This window comes from Clytia hemisphaerica, unplaced genomic scaffold (assembly GCF_902728285.1).
Source record: "Clytia hemisphaerica strain Z4C2 unplaced genomic scaffold, Clytia hemisphaerica genome assembly, whole genome shotgun sequence".
Lineage (NCBI taxonomy): Eukaryota > Metazoa > Cnidaria > Hydrozoa > Leptothecata > Clytiidae > Clytia > Clytia hemisphaerica.
Genome location: NW_027103839.1, coordinates 1,580,916 through 1,588,080, shown reverse-complemented (window position 1 = coordinate 1,588,080; position 7,165 = coordinate 1,580,916). Strand labels below are relative to the sequence as shown.

General features: G+C 33.6%; 1 pseudogene; it reads right to left on the bottom strand.

Annotated features, from left to right (window-relative positions):
- Positions 1-295: 295 nt before the first annotated feature.
- On the bottom strand, positions 296-1,166 carry LOC136807448 (uncharacterized; annotated as a pseudogene).
- Between the last annotated feature and the right edge of the window lie 5,999 nt (positions 1,167-7,165).

Below are 7,165 nucleotides of genomic sequence, written 5' to 3'. Positions count from 1 at the left end.
TTCTGATAAAGTTTGGTTAAGGAGTCCTAATGCCTAAGGTTAAGTAGTTTTGTGACCGAAATGCTGTTTCTATTTTTTCCTGACTTTCCTTATCCCATTTCATGGTTTTTCAAAACGACAAAATAAAAAGAAACAAGTAATGATGTTTATTATGTCTGGATTAACTCCATGATCACATAAAATATTCTTACAAACCCTAAAAGTCAAATTATGATAAACAATATTTCAAACTATCATAATAAATATTCAAAAAAGTTTTTACTAAAAATACTCGGCAAAAGTGGGTGGATAACATTCAAAATATATATAATCGTAGAACCATACAAACAATGTACATTTTACCCACTGCACTCAGCTGTATTTTAAGATTTTTATGGAAGTCTAAAAACTTGAAATAGTTTATTAAGTCTCCGAAAACCCATTCCACTGAAGTTCTTGTTTTGTTCATAGCTTTGTTCAAATCACGTTGAAGCTGTGTAATGTTGTTCCCTTTAAACCCCGTCATCAATTGTGGTCTGAGTGGATAGGCAGGATCGCCATAAATGCATAGGGGACCACCATTTCTATTTACAGCATGTTGAGTGAGTAAAGGTAAGAGACCACAGATCGTGCCAACATAGTACTATCATGCATTCTTCCTTCAATAGGACCAAAGAGATTTGCAACCTAACCATTCGGTGTTGCCACAGATTGAAATTTAATGGCATGTACTTTCTTATGCCCATTATACAGCACTCTTTGATCTCTTCCTGGTCTACAAATCCTCCGGACTGTTCCATCAACGAAACCAAAACAATTCTGTAATGGTGCACCTTTTGCATGAATAGATTGACCGTATCCTTCCAATTATCGAGGAGATAGCCACTGCTGATTGAACGTCGTTAAAAGATGACCCCAGGTGTTATACATGAAGTTCATCATTAGATTGTTTATCATACTTAATTGAGGTACAGGTAGTCCAAATCTTGGTATCATATCTAAATACCGGCAAGGATAAGCAAATCTTTTCAGTGATGTCAATCCATCCAGTGCGTTCAATCACAATTTGAAGCCGTTACAATGGAGTTCTTCAAGGAATGGCATCATACGCTTAAATGTCATTTTTTTAAATCGGAATTCTGCTTGGCACACATCGTCTTTCGATCATAGTTGATCAAAGTGATCATATAAGTAGGGTAGTCTAAAGATTTAGATCTGTGCAAATTATAGAGTAACACAAATTCTTCATCGTTGATTAGATCATCGTTAAAAGCTTCAAGAAGAGCATTACGAGTTCGTCAAACCATACTTTATGTTTACCAGCAGTAAGGTACAAACTATTACAATGCTGGAAGATCTGTTCTCAACACATTTGACTCATGATGGTGGTTGTGATAGCTCTTCATCCTCTTCAAGTGATAAGAGTGGAAGTCTGAGTGAAACTGAAGATGAAATCATAGCTAACGTTATTGAACAAGAGGATGAACAAAAACAAGACTCTACGCTAGATGTAACTGGTGGTTTGACTGAACCTGATGTGGGAGATTATATCAATTTTGAATTTGCTGCTGAGGCAGAAGATTCTCTTACTGTCACTGATTCTTGCACTAAAATTACAGAGTAAGTGACGATTGCTTTTATCCCAGGTATTATATACATCAGACGGTGTGTCGCAATTAATGAATAAAATGGATCATCAAATTTAATCAGTGAATTCTATAATCAATAAACCGTAACTAATTGATATACCATAACCTTTTCTTTCTAAATCATCGTGAAGTCGGGTAACTTGCATCAGTGGTGGGAAACCCGGGGGGCACCACCCTTGCTGACCAACGGGGTGCTCCGAAAAACGTTCGAAAAACAGACCCTACGTGGGACTCGTTTTTTCAAAAATTTTGCTGAAATTTGCGAAAAAATTGTCCCTGAATGTGATCTAAAATTCCAAAATTTTCCCAAAATTTACTACTTTTTCCAAAATTTACCAAAAAAGGCACCCTACGAGGGACTCTTAAAAAAATGGTACCCTGAACAGCCATGCATCCCCATAACCCATTTTGCCCTATTACCCCCCTCCCCGGGGGGGAAACTTGTATAGCCATCAAATGACTGACCAATCAAAGCAGCAAGATTTCAAAACAAATGAACTACGCAGCTCCGCTGGCTGCTCTACCCTACCATTTTTTGTTTTGATTTAACTTTGTATTTTAATGACCAGCCAGGTCTCGTATCTATTGATTATTGAATTTTCCCATTTGTTTTGAAGTGAAAAATTGAAAGCCTTTCAATACTGTGAATCTTGCAGCATAGATATACTCTCTAGTTTTTAAAAGTGTGAATAATAAATTGGTATATATTATGTACTCAAGTACCATATCAGTTAAATAAATTTTTGTATTATGACCTCATTTGCTTTATTCTTAAAATAAAACCAGGACCAACTAGATCTTGATTGCCTCTTTTTTAAAGAAGTAAAATTAGAGTCCTGGTTTTGTTCATCATCGCAACTCATTGTGGTTGCATTTTTTTTGTAACAAAACTTGAGTTCATTTTTGTAAAGTTTGGTTGTATGTTTGATGCCTTTTCGAAACATATCTAACAGTATCAATTCAATGTTGTTTTGCCTTGTGTAAAACGTTTTCTATTTTTTGCTTTCAGTTCACTCAATATTACACCTCATGAAGCCTTGGATTGTACTCCAAATGACCAAGGTATGAAATATCACTGACAGACTAAGCATACAAGTGCTATCAACTGTGTATGATTCTTCAGAGGTTTACAGTGCTCTTACTCCCTAACTGCCCTGACTGATGTAATATGACAGTAATGAAAATATGACCCAAAGTAGGAAAAAAAATAATTTAAATCTGATAAAATTAAAGAATGGATATAACCTGTATATAACCTGTATCCTAATCTTTTTATAGGAATGTTTGATCATCAAATGATATCTACACCAAAGCATTGAAAACAGTCATCTGTGAGTGTATCCCTTTTTAAAATAAAATAAACTGCAACACATTTTTTAGCAAACCTTTTTAAAGTTTAGAGGGTATAAATTTTGGGCCAAATTGTCTTCCAGACAGGCTTCCATTAAATTTATGTTCCTGTTTGTAAAATTAATCTATAGACTTGATTTTTACACATTTACATATTTAGAACTGCTGACAGTGAAAGGACATTGACAGACACCAAAAGAACATTAACTGCATTAAACTTGTCAACACACGAGGAAGGACAAATAAGTGATGACTTTTATGGAACTGATGATGATGATGAATATGTTAAGGAAGCTGACACAGACACAGACAGTCATTCTAGTTTCAATTATTATTTGTGAAAATAAATATTTATCGGACTATGTTATTGGAAGGGGGTCACTAACCCCTATAGTGTAGAGCCTGGTAGAGCAAACCTCCACCCTAGGTTCCTTCCCCCTTTCAAAATAATATGATGCAACCCATCTCAAAACCGGGGTCATGGCTGGAACCCCCCTGGCCTGAGGGGGGGCTAAAAGGTCGAACAGCGATTGGTACCTAATTTTGGCCTGTGGCTAGGGGGGACTAACCATGTTAGGGGTCACCTAAATTTTTTCAGATGGATCTGCCTAGGGGCTAGATTCTCTGTTTGGTGATTTTTTTCTGAACTTGCTTTTCATTATAAGCAGCCTACCAGACCATAGGTTGGCACTTTCTCATCTTATATTTTATTGGGCTGTGGACGACAGGGTTTTTGGGATTTTTTTTTCACTTGGAAATCCTGAGAAATTTGAAAAAGGTTTCGGAAAATCCAGGATTTTTCCTCATTATTTAGTCATATGTATTGGAAAATCCATAAAATTTGCTCTATTTTCTTGCCAAGTTTTGGAAAATCTAAGATTTTCTCGTAAGAAATCTTGAATGTTACGGAAATCCTGAAGTTTTTCAAAAGTAAATTGTTACGAAAAATCCATGTTGTTCACATGGGGACTATAACTTGAACCGCCCAATCTAAGCAATGCTCAAAAACTGAAAATTTGGTATCTAATATATTATCTGTAAAAATTCTTTAATTATGTTGCATTACTTAGATAAAAAATCTGTCTGACAAGGGATTTGCCCCCTGACTTACAAAACCTTGATAATCTGGCAATACTTAGCTTATTTCCTATTTCTTAGTAGGGCATTTATTCTATTTAGAAATAAGCTAAACTAACTATTGTATTTGTTTGATTGTCTGAATGAAAAGGATTTTCGAAAAAATTTGACGTGTCATTGGCTTAGGGGTCACCTAAAATATTTGGCAACCAGGGGTTACCTAAATCTTAGGGGGCACCTAAAACCTGCTGCCAAGCCATGGGGGTGTCAACAGAATTTTTCCCACACTTTCAAGGTGTTATTCACTACCCATAGTAACTAAATTGAGAACATATTCACTCTTGAAAGAGGTACATTTGAATCTATTTGCACTACATTTTTAACAAAATTGCTTTAAAGTAGATATTGATTTTAAAATTGATGATATTCAACAAGGGTTAAACAATGATTTGTATTTATACCATAGCAATGATGATGGGGATGAAGAAGATGATGTCGATTTTAATATCTCGCTAATCAGCGACAGGTTGATTGAGTATGGCGCTCCCGAAACAAATGGAAATGAGATTGCAAACTCTAACGATTTAAAGAATTCTACTGTTGAACCAGATGGTACAATTTTGGAACCAGTGGATATGTCTTTTGGTACTGTAAACGAGTCAAACAAATCGGTATGAATATTTTTATATATTTTTTGATTTTCAATATTCACCGCTATCCTCAGGTACCCACCTAAATTATGTGGGTTAATTTTTAGAAGGGCATGGTCCACACCCTATACATAATCTCATAATATCTCAATGAAATTTGGAGTAGATGATATTTCAAAGTTTCTCTTTTATACAGAAGGGTAAAAATTTCCTTTAGGGGCAGTAACAGTATTCTTTAAAGTCTCAGGGATAATAGGGGGTTTGGAGATTTCCCTTTTTAAGAGGCGGCTTGAGCAAAAATAGGGGAATCATACTTTTGAGAGGGGGGTTGGAACCCTTTAACCCTTCAGACCTACAATAGCATTATCTTTTTGGAAATAATTTATTCTTATTCTATTCAGAGCTACCGTTGGAATCTCACTTTGATGAATTTAAAGGAAAACTAATCAATCTACACAAAAATATTTTTTTGCAATTTCTTTTTATTTTAAAGCCTTGTTTATTATACCTGCCTTTTAGTACTATTACTCCTGTTTTGTAATTTTAAGCCATATACTCCATATTGTTTACACGTACTATTTACTGTTTACTGTTTACTGTTTTTTGTCATTTTGTTACTTTAGCTGTTTTATAACTATATGTGTTTGTATTGTGTTTTCTTTACGCGTATCTGTGTATTCATTTATTTTATTCTAGTTTTTATTCCTGTACATATTTGCCATGTCATTGTCTTCATTTCAAGAACTGAAAATACCATGTAGATCACACTGTGTGCCTTCCTGCCTAGTCCCCCTTTCGACCACTTGTGTTTAAGCTGGTAAAAAAGACAAAATGATTTCAACCTGGTAAGTGTTTCTTATACTATGTTAAAAGCTCTCTCTATTCAGTAAAAAATAAGATCCCATCCATACTTGTATAAGAATTAAAATGCTCAATATCGATCTAATCTCGCATTTATAAAATCATAATGATACTTATCTAGAAAAAAATTGGCTTCCCTGAGACCAAAATCACTGTCTTATACAGCTTAAGCACAATCTTTGGTTGCCCATCCAAACTGAAATGTGCTGTAATGATGGTGATTAGGGAGGAGGGGTTCATTCCCTCATTGATTGTCAAAAATAGTACCAGAAAAAAGCTTGTCTTTGTAAATTAGGCCTCAATTACATTAAAGTAGTAGTGTTTGTGTCATTTCCAGTGGACCATTCAAAAATTCAATATCAGGGTTGTTAGAGTACCGAAAATGTTTTCCAAAACATCTGTGGTTTAAAAATTCACCTCTTTATCTTCGATGAAAATCATGATAAAATCTTCCAGTGTATGAAACAAAAATCATTAAGCGTATAGGTTAAGTTAAAAATTTAAAGTTGTATTTGAATGTCATATTTTTGCGAAATCAAAAATAAAATGGCAGAATTTTTCAGACTCTTGAAAACAAATTGTAAAACATTAATTGAATCTAAAACACTTTTAGAAATCTCATACATAAATTGTACATAAAAATGCTTTACAAGAACAGTTATAGATACAAAAATATGATAATAATTAGTTTAGAAACACAAAAACTCTACCAAAATGAAAGAAAGTATTGTGAATGATAATAAGCAAATTAAAGAAAAATCACTTCGCAAATCGAGTGAACCATACTTTCATTCTTTTTATCCATCAAACTAGGTTATGCCACAAAGCTATTTTTTTATTGTAGTGTAATTTTGATTTGATTTTTTTCGAAACAAAGGCTTCTGGAGAAATACATATATTAGGTAAATATAGAAATGCATTTTCATGAATTTTTTCAGAAAATCCTTAGAATTGTAAAATTCTTCCCTATGACGATGTTGAAAATTAACAAATTTACAATAAAAAAAATAAAATCACTAAATAACAACTTCGAATTACCAGAAAGTGAAAACCTTCAAAATCTCTATAATAAGTGAAAAGTCCAATGGAATTCCTTATTACTTTTTCAATGTTCAGTCTGATTTACTTTAAGAAATCAATATATTTTTTTTTAAATCGCTTATTAGGTGTCACAAAAATCTTAAAGATACTGCCCCTCAAATCACGTCATGGCAACTATTATTGATTTGTAACGTTTGATTAGGAATTTTATAACAACGTGATAATCGAAATAAAGAGAAAATTGTCAAAATATGTTATTTTATTGTAAACATTCCTGGAGTCTATTTTCTTTCGTCAGTTGTGTCTTTAAAGATTGTCGGTGTCTTTTTAATTTTGCAGTCATTGACTGTTCAACAAACAATTTCAAGTTGGCTGGAACATCAAATTTAACATAAATTGCATCGTTTATCATTGTCATGGTTCTTTGGTCAAATTGTTTAAGCTTTTGTCGTCCATTGATGTTACATGTCAACTTCTCTTTTATTGAAAACTTAGCTTTTATCAATTCGAAACCATATTCTGCCGCTAATTTTATTCTGGGATCTGTAGCTGTAGCTG